General features: G+C 41.7%; 1 pseudogene; it reads left to right on the forward strand.

The window, feature by feature from the left end:
- LOC120019366 overlaps positions 1 to 15,663 on the forward strand; it is a 75,665-nt pseudogene that overhangs the window by 15,307 nt on the left and 44,695 nt on the right.

The raw sequence follows: 15,663 nt of genomic DNA on the forward strand, positions 1-15,663 counted from the left end.
CAGACAATATCTGCTGTAAAAACAGTTATCTTTGTGTAGAGACCAAGGTCTAGCCCTGGGGTCATCTCTCCGTGGTACCATATAGAACAGAAACATTAACTCATGCTCTGGAATGTGGTATCACCCAAAGACATTGTAAATCTTCCAGAGGCCCATCCTCAGAAGAACACACACAGATGAGCGTTCTAACAACCCCTTATTCTGTTGCATAAAACAACCATTTGATGCAATAACAGCATTATAACATAATATTGTAATTTCAACCATAGTTCGCACACACACACACATAATATATGGTCTCCCTCGCACGCATGTATGCTTTCACACGCGCCCACACACACACACACACACACTGAGCACCAACCTCTCCTTCAAAGTGTTTGATCTGCTCGAGGATCGAGGACCCGAGGCTGTCCTTATCAGATGCCTGCACAGTGCCGGTTCCTATGAACATAGTGAGGGCTGGTGTTTAATTTTTTTTGTCAGATGCACGAGTACAGTGAAATGCTTAACTTGCAAGCTCTACACAACAGTGCAGTAATCAATATCAAAATAGTATAACTAATTAACTTTTAAAATATATACAGTTCCAGTCAAAAGTTTGGACACACCTACTCATTCTAGTGTTTGACTTTTTTACTGTTTTCTACATTGTAGAATAATAGTGATGACATCAAAACCATGAAATAATACATATGGAATTGTAGTAACCAAAAAAGTGTTAAACGAGTAGCCACCCTTTGCCTTGATGACAGCTTTGCATTCTCTCAACCAGCTTCATGAGGTAGTCACCTAGAATTCATTTCAATTAACAAGTGTGCCTTGTTAAAAGTTAATTTGGGGAATTTCTTTCCTTCTTAATGTGTTTGAGCATGTCAGTTGTGTTGTGACAATGTAGGGGTGGTAAACAAAAGATAGCCCTATTTGGTAAAAAAACAAGTCCATATTATGGCAAGAACAGCTCAAATAAGCAAAGAGAAACGACAGTCCATCATTGCTTGAAGACATGAAGGTCAGTCAATATGGACAATTTCAAGAACTTCAAGTGTAGTTGCAAAAACCATCAAGCGCAATGATGAAACTGGCTCTCATGAGGACCACCACAGGAAAGGAAGACCCAGAGTTACCTCTGCTGAAGAGGATAAGTTCATTAGACTTATTAACTGCACCTCAGATTGCAAACCAAATAAATGCTTCATAGAGTTCAAGTAACAGACACATCTCAACATCAACTGTTCAGAGGAGACTGTGTGAATCAGGCCTTCATGGTCAAATTGCTGCAAAGAAACCACACATTTTATTTATTTATTTAACCTTTATTTAAACAGGAAAAGCCCATTGAGACCCAGATTCTCTTTTTCAAGGGAGCCCTGTCCAAGAAGGCAGCAACAATCAATACATTACATAATTAAAACATACAACAACATGATCCAGCCTAAAAAATAGCATTTACACTCCTCTGTAACAGAGTCTCCCATCAATATTTAACATGTGTATCAGTGGCACTAACATATCTAGATGAAGCATGGATTGTAGACCATTCCATGCCTCTGGTGCACAAGAAGAGAAGGCAGTCTTGCCTAATACTGTGAATGTCCTGGGGACTTTAAGTAGCAACACCTAGCAGACCGAGTATGGTAACTGCTGGTGGTGAAGGAGACCAGACTACAGAGGTAAAGAGGGAGTTTACTCAAAAGGGCTTTGTAGATGAACACATATAAATGTATCTTTCTGCGCATATAAAGTGAGGTCCAACCTACCATTTGGTACAAGGTGCAATGGTGGGTGAGTGACTTGGCATTTGTAATAAAGCGCAAGGAGGCATGATTAACAGAGTCCAGTCTCTGTAAGACAGAGGAGGCTGCATGCATATACAACAAGTCACCATAATCAATTACAAAGAGAAAAGTGGCATGAACAAGCTTCTTTCTAGCCATAAGCGGGAAGCAAGCCTTATTATGAAAATAAAAACCCAATTTCAATTTAAGCTTTGTCACAAGATTATCCACATGAACTTTAAAGGACAATTTGTCATCCAACCATATACAGTTGAAGTCGGACTTTTACCCGGGATTGTCACGTTCTGACCTTAGTTCCTTTGTTATGTCTTTATTTTAGTTTGGTCAGGGCGTGAGTTGGGGTGGGCATTCTATGTTGTTTTTCTATGTTTTGTTCTATGGTTATATTTCTATGTGTTTGGCCTAGTATGGTTCCCAATCAGAGGCAGGTGTCAGTCGTTGTCTCTGATTGGGAGCCATATTTAGGTAGCCTGTTTTCCTTTGTGTTTTGTGGATGGTTGTATCCTATGTTAGTGTTTTCACCATACAGGACTGTTTCGGGTTATTTGTTTGTACTTTTGTTATTTCGTTCAGTGTTCTGTTTGATTTAATAAATCAATCATTATGGACACTTACCACGCTGCGCTTTGGTCCTCTTCTTCCAACCACGACAAGCGTTACAGAACCACCCACCAACCAAGGACCAAGCAGCGTGGTATCGGGCAGCAGCGAGTTCTGGACTCTTGGACATGGGAGGAGATTCTAGACGGAGAAGGACCCTGGACACAGGCTGGGGAATATCGCCGCCCCAAGGCAGAGCTGGAGGCAGCGAAAGCTGAGCGGTGGTGGTATGAGGAGGCAGCACGGCAGCGCGGCTGGAAGCCCGAGAGGCAGCCCCAAAAATGTATTGGGTTTGGTCAGGGCGTGAGTTGGGGTGGGCATTCTATGTTGTTTTTCTATGTTTTGTTCTATGGTTATATTTCTATGTGTTTGGCCTAGTATGGTTCCCAATCAGAGGCAGGTGTCAGTCGTTGTCTCTGATTGGGAGCCATATTTAGGTAGCCTGTTTTCCTTTGTGTTTTGTGGGTGGTTGTATCCTGTGTTAGTGTTTTCACCATACGGGACTGTTTCGGGTTATTTGTTTGTACTTTTGTTATTTCATTCAGTGTTCTGTTTGATTTATTAAATTATCATTATGGACACTTACCACGCTGCGCTTTGGTCCTCCTCTTCTTCCAACCACGACAAGCGTTACAGGGAGCTAGCCCATGCTAGGTCCTTCTCCCGGCTAGCTGAAGAGGTCCATCAGCCACTCCTTGGGCTACAATACCTATTTTGCCAATTGGCATGGACCCCTTTTACTGCCGGTACGGAGCCCCGCCGATCCTTCACGACTGGGCTACCGATGTAATCTGCCCGAGGGGGTTCTTCAACTGGCTCCTACGTCGCGACGTCCCCTGAATGCCCATCTGCTAGCCTGCTAGCCGCGGCCCGCTAGCTGTCTAGAGCATATTGGACTGTTAGCTGAAGAGATCCATCGGCCAATTTCTTGGGCCACTATACCTATTTTGCCAATTGGACTGGACCCCTTTACTACACGGAACCCTACTAATCCATCACAACTGGTCTGCTTACTAACCGCACGAGGAGGCTCTGCACAAGGAGGCTACAACAGACTTCTTCCGTTGCAACGTCCCTCTAAGGCCCTTCTGATAGCTTGCTAGCCCCGGCCCGCTAGCTGTCTCAATCACCGTGTCTCCAGCCAGCCTAACTACTCACTGGACCCCTATGATCACTCGGCTACGCATGCCTCTCCCTAATGTCAATATGCCTTGTCCATTGCTGTTCTGGTTAGTGATTATTGTCTTATTTCACTGTAGAGCCTCTAGCCCTGCTCAATATGCCTTAGCTAACCCGTTAGTTCCCCCTCCCACACATGCCGTGACATCACCTGGTTTAAATGATGTTTCTAGAGACAATATCTCTCTCATCGTCACTCAATGCCTAGGTTTACCTCCACTGTATTCACATCCTACCAGTTTAGACAACCAGTTTTTATAGCCTTTAGCCGTACCCTTATCCTACTCCTCCTCTGTTCCTCTGGTGATGTAGAGGTTAATCCAGGCCCTGCAGTGCCTAGCTCCACTCCTATTCCCCAGGTGCTCTCATTTGTTGACTTCTGTAACCGTAAAAGCCTTGGTTTCATGCATGTTAACATTAGAAGCCTCCTCCCTAAGTTTGTTTTATTCACTGCTTTAGCACACTCTGCCAACCTGGATGTCCTAGCCGTGTCTGAATCCTGGCTTAGGAAGACCACCAAAACCCTTGAAATTTCCATCCCTAACTATAACATTTTCCGACAAGATAGAACTGCAAAAGAGGGTGGAGTAGCAATCTACTGCAGAGATAGCCTGCAGAGTTCTGTCTTACTATCCAGGTATGTACCCAAACAATTCAAGCTTACACTTTTAAAAATCCACCTTTCCAGAAACAAGTCTCTCACCGTTGCAGCTTGCTATAGACCACCCTCTGTCCCCAGCTGTGCCCTGGACACCATATGTGAATTGATTGCCCCCTCATCTATCTTCAGAGCTCAAGCCCTCAATCTCACACAAATGATCAATGAACCTACCAGGTACAACCCCAAATCCGTAAACACGGGCACCCTCATAGATATCACCCTAACCAAGATCTCAGCGATCACTGCCTCATTGCCTGCATCCGTAATGGGTCTGCGGTCAAACAACCACCCCTCATCACTGTCAAACGCTCCCTAAAACACTTCAGCGAGCAGGCCTTTCTAATCGACCTGGCCCGGGTATCCTGGAAGGATATTGACCTCATTCCGTCAGTAGAGGATGCCTGGTTATTCTTTAAAAGTTCCTTCCTCACCATCTTAAATAAGCATGCCCCATTCAAAAAAAATAGAACCAGGAACAGATATAGCCCTTGGTTCACTCCAGACCTGACTGCCCTTGACCAGCACAAAAACATCCTGTGGCGTACTGCATTAGCATCGAATAGCATCGAATAGCCACCATGATATGTAACTCTTCAGGGAAGTTAGGAACCAATATACACAGGCAGTTAGGAAAGCAAAGGCTAGCTTTTTCAAACAGAAATTTGCATCCTGTAGCACAAACTCAAAAAAGTTCTTGGACACTAAAGTCCATGGAGAATAAGAGCACCTCTTCCCAGCTGGCCACTGCACTAAGGCTAGGAAACACTGTCACCACCGATAAATCCACGATAATTGAGAATTTCAATAAGCATTTTTCTACGGCTGGCCATGCTTTCCACCTGGCTACCCCTACCCCGGTCAACAGCCCTGCACCCCCCACAGCAACTTGCCCAAGCCTCCCCCATTTCTCCTTCACCCAAATCCAGATAGCTGATGTTCTGAAAGAGCTGCAAAATCTGGACCCCTACAAATCAGCCGGGCTAGACAATCTGGACCCTCTCTTTCTAAAATTATCTGCCGAAATTGTTGCAACCCCTGTTACTAGCCTGTTCAACCTTTCCTTCGTATCGTCTGAGATTCCCAAAGATTGGGAAGCTGCTGCAGTCATCCCCCTCTTCAAAGGGGGAGACACTCTAGACCCAAACTGCTACAGACCTATATCTATCCTACCCTGCCTTTCTAAGGTCTTCGAAAGCCAAGTTAACAAACAGATCACCGACCACTTCGAATCCCACCGTACCTTCTCGGCTATGCAATCTGGTTTCAGAGCTGGTCATGGGTGCACCTCAGCCACGCTCAATGTCCTAAACAATATCATAACCGCCATCGATAAAAGACAACACTATGCAGCCATATTCATCGACCTCGACCTGGCCAAGGCTTTCGACTCTGTCAATCACCACATTCTTATCGGCAGACTCAACAGCCTTGGTTTCTCAAATGACTGCCTTGCCTGATTCACCAACTACTTCTCTGATAGAGTTCAGTGTGTCAAATCGGAGAGCCTGTTGTCCGGACCTCTGGCAGTCTCCATTGAGAACAACTCAGGAGCTAAAATGAAACTCTGGGGCACACCACTATTAATCTCAAGAAAGCTAGACATGTGATTGTCAGTATATACACACATTGTGTTCTGTCAGAAAGATAGTTCCTCAACCAATTTACTAACATTCTCTGGCGGAGTTCTAACTCTGGTAAAGGTCAAGAATTTAGTTTGTTGTACATTCAAGACCATAAAGGGAGGCCTGCAGTGACTGAAAAGCACTCTGGAGCTCTTCAACAGCCTGAACCAGAGAAGGTGGACATGAATATATGACTGTATCATCTGCATATAGATGCAACTTTGCTGGTTGCATCCCATTTCCCAAATCATTAATAAAAATTGAGAACAACACAGGAGCTAAAATGGAACGCTGGGGCACACCTCTATTTGGGGCACACCTCTATTAACCTCAAGAAAGCTAGACATGTGATTGTCAGTATATACACATTGTGTTCTGTCAGAAAGATAGTTCCTAAACCAATTTACTGCCCCTTCACTGAGACCAATGTTTCTGAGAATGTTTCGCTAGCAACAATTTATGGTCAACTGAATCAAAGCCCTTTGATAAATCCACAGAGCAGCACAATGTTGCTTTTTATCAAGTGCACTAATGATGCCGTTTGCCACTGCCATAGCTGCAGTTGTGGTGCTGTGCCCCGATCTAAAGCCAGACTGAACCCTGCTCAGTATGTTCTTTTCAATGAAGAAGTTTTTGAACTGTGAGTTCACTAGGAACTCAGACTGGCCAGGATAGGGAGTTTAGAGACAGGATGATAGTTATTAGCATCTGAGGGATCTCCACTCTTTAGCAGTGCGAGGACATAAGCTGATTTCCAAATGCTGGGTATGGAATTGGTCAAGAGACTCAAGTTGAAAATGTGAGCCACAGGTTCAGTAATAATACCAGCTGCTATCTTTAAGAGGTGGGGGTCCAGGTTGTCTGGACCTGCAGACTTTTTACTGTCTATAGCCTTTAGTGCTTTATAGACCTCAGTATAGGAAACAGGCTCAAAGTTAAATGGCCTATATCATAGTTGACTGTAACAGAGCTTACATTAGAGGCCTGGATCCCACCATTATCAAAAACTAAAGGACACCAATAAGAAGAGGAGACTTGCTTAGTCCAAGAAACACGAGCAATGGACATCAGACCGGAGGAAATCTGTCCTTTTGGTCTGATGAGTCCAAATTTGAGATTTTTGGTTCCATCTACCGTGTTGTCGAGGGACGCAGAGTAGGTGAACGGATTATCTCCGCATGTGTGGTTCCCACCATGAAGCATGGAAAAGGAGGTGTGATGGTGTGGGGGTGCATCGCTGGTGACCCTGTCTGTGATTTATTTAGAAATCGTGGCTACCATAGCATTCTGCAGCGATACACCATCCCATCTGATTTGCACTTAGTGGGACTATCATTTGTTTTTCAACAGGACAATGACCCAACACACCTCCAGGCTGTGTAAGAGCTATTTGACCAAGAAGGAGAGTGATGGAGTGTTACATCAGATGACCTGGCCTCCACAATCACCCGACCTCAACCCAATTGAGATGGTTTGGGATGTTGGACAGCAGAGTGAAGGAAAAGCAGCCAACAAGTGCTCAGCATATGTGGGAACTCCTTCAAAACAGTAAGAAAAAGCATTCCAGGTGAAGCTGGTTGAGAGAATGCCAAGAGTGTGCAATGCTGTCATCAAGGCAAAGGGTGGCTTTTTGAAGAATCTCAAATCTCAAATATATTTAGATTTGTTTTAACACTTTTTTGGTTACTACATGATTCCATGTGTGTTATTTCATAGTTTTGATGTATTCAGTATTGTTATATAATGTAGAAAATAGTAAAAATAAAGAACAACCCTTGAATGAGTAGGTGTGTCCAAACCTTTGACTGGTACTAATATATATATACTACTGTTAAAAAGTTTGGGGTCACTTAGAAATGTCCTTGTTTTTGAAAGAAAAGCAACTTTTTTGCCCATTTAAAATAGCATCATCCCGGAGTCACCTCTTCACTGTTGACGTTGAGACTGGTGTTTTGTGGGTACTATTTAATGAAGCTGCAAGTTGAGGACTTGTGAGGCATCTGTTTCTCAAATTAGACACTAATGTACTTGTCTTCTTGCTCAGTTGTGCACCGGGGCCTCCCACTCCTCTTTCTAGTCTGGTTAGAGACAGTTTGCACTGTTCTATGAAGGGAGTAGTACCCAGCGTTGTACGAGATCTTCAGTTTCTTGGCAATTTCTCGCATGGAATAGCCTTCATTTCTCAGAAAAGGAATAGACTGACGAGTTTCAGAAGAAAGTTCTTTGTTTCTGGCAATTTTGAGCCTGTAATCAAACCCACAAATTCTGATGCTCCAGATACTCAATTATTCTAAAGAAGGACAGTTTTATTGCTTCTTTAATCAGCACAACAGTTTTCAGCTGTGCTAACATAATTGCAAAGTTTTTTTTTAATGATCAAATAGTCTTTTAAAATGATAAACTTGGATTAGCTAACACAACGTGCCATTGGAACACAGGAGTGATGGTTGCTGATAATGGGCCTCTGTACGCCTATGTAGATATTCCATAAAAAATCTGCCGTTTCCATCTACAATAGTAATTTGCAACATTAACAATGTCTACACGTATTTTTGATACATTTTATGTTATTTTAATGGAAAAAATATGCTTTTCTTTCAAAAACAATGACATTTCTAAGTGCCTTTGAACGTGTGTGTGTGTGTGTGTGTGTGTGTGTGTGTGTGTGTGTGTGTGTGTGTGTGTGTGTGTGTGTGTGTGTGTGTGTGTGAAAGAAACAGAAGAAATAAGAGAGGAAGCTACAGTTGAAGTCGGAAGTTTACATCACCTTAGCCAAATAGATTTAAACTCAGTTTTTCACAAATCTTGACATTTAATCCTAGTAAATATTCCCTGTTTTAGGTCAGTTAGGATCACTTTATTTTAAATATGTGAAATGTCAGAATAATATTAGAGAGAATGATTTATTTCAGCTTTTATTTCTTTCATCACATCCCCAGTGGGTCAGAAGTTTACATACACTCAATTAGTATTTGGTAGCATTGCCTTTAAATTGTTTAACTTGGGTCAAACGTTTCAGGTAGCCTTCCACAAGCTTCCCACAATAAGTTGGGTGAATTTTGGCCAATTCCTCCCGACAGAGCTGGTGTAAATAAGTCAGGTTTCTAGGCCTCCTTGCTCGCACACGCTTTTTCAGTTCTGCCCACACATTTTCTATAGGATTGAGGTCAGGGCTTTGTTATGGCCACTCCAATACCTTGACTTTGTTGGCCATTTTGCCACAACTTTGGAAGTATGCTTGGGGTCATTGTCCATTTGGAATACCCATTTGCGACCAAGCTTTAACTTCCTGACTGATGTCTTGAGATGTTGCTTCAATATATTCACATAATTTTCCTGCCTCATGATGCCATCTATTTTGTGAAGTGCACCAGTCCCTCCTGCAGCAAAGCACCTCCACAACATGATGCTGCCACCCCCGTGCTTCACGGTTGGGATGGTGTTCTTCAGCTTGCAAGCATCCCCCTTTTTCCTCCCAACATAACGATTGTCATTATGGCCAAACAGTTCTATTTTTGTTTCATCAGACAAGAGGACATTTCTCCAAAAAGTACGATCTTTGTCCCCATGTGCAGTTGCAAACCGTAGTCTGGCTTTTTTATGGCGGTTTTGGAGAAGTAACTTCCTCCTTGCTGAGCAGCCTTTCAGGTTATGTCGATATAGGACTCGTTTTACTGTGGATATAGATACTTTTGTACCCCTTTCCTCCAGCATCTTCACAAGGTCCTTTGCTGCTGTTCTGGGATTGATTTGCACTTTTCGCACCAAAGTACGTTCATCTCAAGGAGACAGAACACGTCTTCATCCTGAGCGGTATGATGGCTGCGTGGTCCCATGGTGTTTATACTTGCGTACTATTGTTTGTACAGATGAACATGGTACCTTCAGGCATTTGGAAATTGCTTCCAAGGATGAACCAGACTTGTGGAGGTCTACAATCTTTTTTATGAGGTTTTGGCTGATTTCTTTAGATTTTTCCCTTGATGTCAAGCAAAGAGGCACTGAGGTTGAAGGTTGGCCTTGAAATACATCCACAGGTACACCTCCAATTGACTGAAATGTCAATTAGCCTATCAGAAGCTTCTGGCATCGTGTGGTGCCAGAATAACAACCTATTACTCAACGTAACAAAGACTAAGGAGATGATTGTGGACTACAGGAAAAGGAGGACCTAGCACGCCCCCCATTCTCATCGACGGGGCTGTAGTGGAGCAGGTAGAGAGCTTCACGTTCCTTGGTGTCCACATCAACAACAAACTAGAATGGTCCAAACACACCAAGACTTTCGTGAAGAGGGCACAACAAAGCCTATTCCCCCTCAGGAAACTAAAAGGATTTGGCATGTGTCCTGAGATCCTCAAAAGGTTCTACAGCTGCAACATCGAGAGCATCCTGACTGGTTGCATCACTGCCTGTTACGGCAATTGCTCGGCCTCTGACCGCAAGGCACTACAGAGGGTAGTGTGTATGGCCCAGTACATCACTGGGGCTAAGCTGCCTGCCATCCAGGACCTCTACACCAGGCGGTGTCAGAAGAAGGCCCTAAAAATTGTCAAATACCCCAGCCATAGACTGTTCTCTCTACTACCTCATGGCAAGCGGTACCGGAGTGCCAAGTCTAGGACAAAAAGGCTTCTCAACAGTTTTTACCCCCAAGCCATAAGACTCCTGAACAGGTAATCAAATGGCTACCCGGACTATTTGCATTATGTGGCCCCCCCCAACCCCTCTTTTTACGCTGCTGCTACTCTCTGTTTATCATATATGCATAGTCACTTTAACTATACATTCATACTACCTCAATTGGGCCAACCAACCAGTGCTCTCGCACATTGGCTAACCGGGCTATCTGCATTGTGTCCCACCCACCATCCGCCAACCCCTCTTTTACACTACTGCTACTCTCTGTTCATCATATATGCATAGTCACTTTAACCATATCTACATGTATATACTACCTCAATAAGCCTGACTAACCGGTGTCTGTATGTAGCCTCGCTACTGAGAATATAGCCCATCTTTTTACTGTTGTTTTATTTCTTTACCTACCTATTGTTCACCTAATACCTTTTTTGCACTATTGGTTAGAGCCTGTAAGTAAGCATTTCACTGTAAGGTCTACCTACACCTGTTGTATTCGGCGCACGTGACAGACAAATAAACTTTGTTTTGATTTAAAGCCATGACATAATTTTCTGGAATTTTCCAAGCTGTTTAAAGGCACAGTCAACTTAGTGTATGTAAACTTCTGACCCACTGGAATTGTGATACAGTGAATTATAAGTGAAATAATCTGTCTATAAACAATTGTTGGAAAAATTACTGGTGTCATGCACAACCGACTTGCCAAAACTATAGTTTGTTAAAACTTCTTATGGCTGCAATCCCGTTAACGGGATGATATGACAACAGCCAGTGAAAGTGCACGGCACCAAATTCAAACAACAGAAATCTCATAATTAAAATTCCTCAAACATACATGTATTTTATACCATTTTAAAAGGTAATCTTGTTGTTAATCCCACCAAAGTGTCCGATTTGAAATAGGCTTTTCAGCGAAAGCACCACAAATGATTTTGTTCGGTCACCACCAATTTCAGCCATTTTTCCAGCCAAAGAGAGGAGTCACAAAAAGCACAAATAGAGATAAAATGAATCACTAACCTTTGATGATCTTCATCAGATGACACTCATAGGACTTCATGTTACACAATACATATATGTCTTGTTCGATTAAGTTCATATTTATATCCATAAACCTCTGTTTACATTGGCGCCATGTTCAGAAATGCCTCCAAAATATCCAGAGAAATTGCAGAGAGCCACGTCAAATAACAGAAATACTCATCATAAACTTTGATGAAAGATACATGTTTTACATAGAATTAAAGATACACTTGTTCTTAATGCAACTGCTGTGTCAGATTTCAAAAAGCTTTACGGCAAAACACAATATTCAATAATCTGAAAACAGCGTTCAGCCACAAAAGCAAGCCATACAGTTACCCGCCAAATTGTGCAGTCAACAAAACTCATAAAAAGCATTATAAATCTTCACTTACCTTTGCTGATCTTCGTCGGAATGCACTCCCAGGACTCCCACAAGAAATGTTTGTTTTGTTCGGTAATGTCCATCATTTATGTCCATATAGCTATTTTTGGTAGCGTGTTTGGTGAACAAATCCAACGTCAGTAAGCGCGTTCACTAAAAGCTGACGAAATGTCCAAAAGTTCCGTAACAATCAGTAGAAACATGTCAAACGATGTATTGAATCAATCTTTAGAATGTTTTTAACATAAATCTTGAATAACGTTCCAACCGGAGAATTACATTGACTTCAGATGAGTGATGGAACATAGCTCCCTCTCATGTGAACGCACATGGTCAAAGCATGGTCAGGTCATGGCAGACCTGACTAATTCCCCTCTCATTCGGCCCCCCTTCACAGTAGAGGCATCAGACAAGGTTCTACAGACTGTTGACATCTAGTGGAAGCCGTAGGAAGTGCAAACTCATCCATATCTCACTGTGATTTCAATAGGATCTTGGTTGAAAATCGACCAGCCTCAGAATTCCCACTTCCTGTTTGGATTTTTACTCAGGTTTTTGCCTGCCATATGAGTTCTGTTATACTCACAGACATAATTCAAACAGTTTTAGAAACTTCAGAGTGGTTTCTATCAAATACTACTAATAATATGCATATATTAGCAACTATGACTGAGCAGCAGGCCGTTTACTCTGGGCACCTCTGTGCACCTTTCATCCAAGCTACTCAATACTGCCCCTGCAGCCATAAGAAGTTTTAACAAGAAATTTGTGGAGTGGTTGAAAAATTAGTTTTAATGAATCCAACCTAAGTGTTTGTAAACTTCCGACTTCAACTGTATAAAAAGGGTTAGTGCCAGTACCACATTTACGATTTGCTTCTTGTGAACATTGGCAGTGGTTGGCCTTGTTAACTTTTTCCAAGGCAACCAATCAGCAGGCATGGACACGATGGTATTGGAGCTCATGTAAACTTTATTTTTTTATTTCTGTGACAGACATTTACACACCGCAGTGTTAGTTGACTTTTGGCTTCTCTCAAACTCCATGAATTCCATCAGCATGAAACAACCTTATATTATTCTTGTTTTGATCGTATAGTATTTTAACATGTTTTCTTAATTCATATGAGCTCCATGTAAAATGATCAAATACACAATTACATAGAACAAATACCCTGCAGACAACACATTCCTTCACATACTTGGGACAGACAATAACATGCACTGCAGTGTTAGTTGACTTATGGCTTCTCACACTCCTACAACAGAAAAGGATAACTCAACAAAAATGTTGAACCTTCTATGTTTGGGGCGCACATGTTGAAAACAAGCTAGCTAACAGTGTACATGGCTAACGGGACGAGAGCTAGCATAGCTAACAAGTTAGCATGAAAACTCGGTTAAAACAACCATAATACATTTTAGATTACAATAAAACTACATGTCATTACATTGTACGTTAGTTCATACATATTCTGTGGCAATTTGGACATAATTATATCAAAAGAAAGTGCCTTTAACTGGGAAAGGAGTGGAGAAGCATTTCCTACCTACCATAAATTCCATCAGCATGAAACAGTCTTAGGGAAAATCATGGTCAAAAATAATACAGGAGCTAGGGTGCAATACTATCAACCAACCACATGACGTCAGTCAAGTCCCCATGAATGAAACCTGTCAATAGGAATAATTTAAAATGTATTATTCAAACATGAACTCAATAACATGAAGTCACTGCTTATGAAACTAATTTTTGCAAACCTCACAAATAAAATAGGATATATTCCTTACTCTGTTACACGTGTGTGTGCTTGATTCGGTCCCCTCTCTGACTGTGTGTTTCTCTGGTTGTGTCCCCCGGGGAGATGTTGTTATGTTGTTAGACTGGCTCTAGATATCTCATCAGTCTGACAACCTCTGACCTATAACACTACAAATAGGTTTTCCTAGATTTTTTATTTTTTTTTATCCTCAAGGGATATGTATTAAGCTGACAAAAGGTTAGACTTTGGATTGGTTAAACTTTGAAGTGCGAAGTCAAAGTTCAACTGAAAGATTAAAAAGAATGATGCCTTTATGATTATATTGTTCACCAGTTGTTTACATTACACCAGAATGCACTGATCTTCCTTGAATCATTTTTATCTCTACAAAGAGACAAGGAAATGTTAAATAATGTAATAACTCCATTGGCAACGGTGGTTCAGTATACAACAAACAGTTGCCTATGATATTGAAATGTATGGGGTCCCCCCATAATAACACCTATTTCTCTAAATAAGAGCATTTTGCTAAATTAAGGAAGAGGAATAGAAAGATCAAAAGCCCTAGCTCCAGAACAATGGTTGGATAGTCAAAGGGGATGCAACGTTCAGAAAACGCTGCTGCAACGTACGGCGTCTGTTACATACAGCGTCTGTTTGTGTGGTTTCAATAGACACCCAAAGTTACTGCTGAGTACAATTAATGCGGCCTCAAATCTGACCGCCCGGGTCTGTCTTCACTCCCCATGGTACAAATGTATCTTCCTCATAAAAGAGATTCTATTCTTTTAGAAGAGATGTAGGTGCTATTATCACAGACAACTGTTGATTGTCACATTGATAATCCATTTCTCCCCTTAGAAACCAGAGAGTGATCCCTAGTCAGAAAGGACCCATTATTCTTGCTCAAAATCCCCCATCTCTTGATCGACTGGTTTGAAGGAACACATTGTTCTCTCTAACAGTAGTTTCCCCCAAACGACCGGCTAATCTAAGGGAATAGACATGAGATAATAACAAGGTTAATGAAAATGTATTATTTGTGACAAGACATTTTGATTTAAAGCCTATGATTTGATTTGTTAAATTTTAACTGCTTATTCTTGTCATTTCCTCTCACGTTGCTCTCGATCAACATCTTTACCAGCACTATCACCCTAATCCTTTTATTATTTTATGAATAGAATACATTTCTGTTTCAGTTTTATTTTATTTTTTTGTCCATGAAATATAACATTAAGGCCGAATCATGAGACTTGAGGTTGGGAGAGAATTAAAATGAATGGATTTCATAAAGATGGTGTGTAACAATAATCTTACCCAACAAGACCATGCCACAAAACAAACCCTCATTGTCTTACAGTACATACTTTTGATGCATTCGTGCCCATGCCGATTAAACAAATAGCCTGTTGATAGCCCTATGATACTGGTCAATTTAACCAGCCTGAATCAAGACCCAGATTTATCAGTAGACTCTTTTGTCTATCAGCTTCAGTAGGAAAGTCAAGAGTTCAAGCTCAATTTCAAAGCTTTCTCAGCAGTTTTATGTTAAAATGGAAATGTGTCTTTGTCTTGTTGATTTTTCCACCTCAGTCACAGGAATGGAGACTAAATCCCACAACACATACTTAACATACAGATGTCTAGGTAAGCCATCATCATAATGTATAATCTTGTCTTCACTGATTAGCGCACATCGGGACCCACTAGCAGATGCATTTTCCAGATTGTTTTTTAAATGGTAGATAAACGTTTTGTGTTCCATATTTCCGAAAACCATCGATGCAATCAACTGCAAGTAGAGGTTCAGAAAAGTGATCTATATCGTTGTTCTGTATTGATTACCGGGTTTCCCGGAATGGTATGTTTTTTTTCTCTTCCTTCTGATTGTGCTTCCTATAGTCATAATCAAGGCTGGCTGGTGTTAGTTACAATTGGATTTGTGTTCTGTCATCTTCACTTTGTCTACAGATGGCGATGGGAAG

Source organism: Salvelinus namaycush, chromosome 24, assembly GCF_016432855.1.
Source record: "Salvelinus namaycush isolate Seneca chromosome 24, SaNama_1.0, whole genome shotgun sequence".
In the NCBI taxonomy this organism is placed as follows: Eukaryota; Metazoa; Chordata; class Actinopteri; order Salmoniformes; family Salmonidae; genus Salvelinus; species Salvelinus namaycush.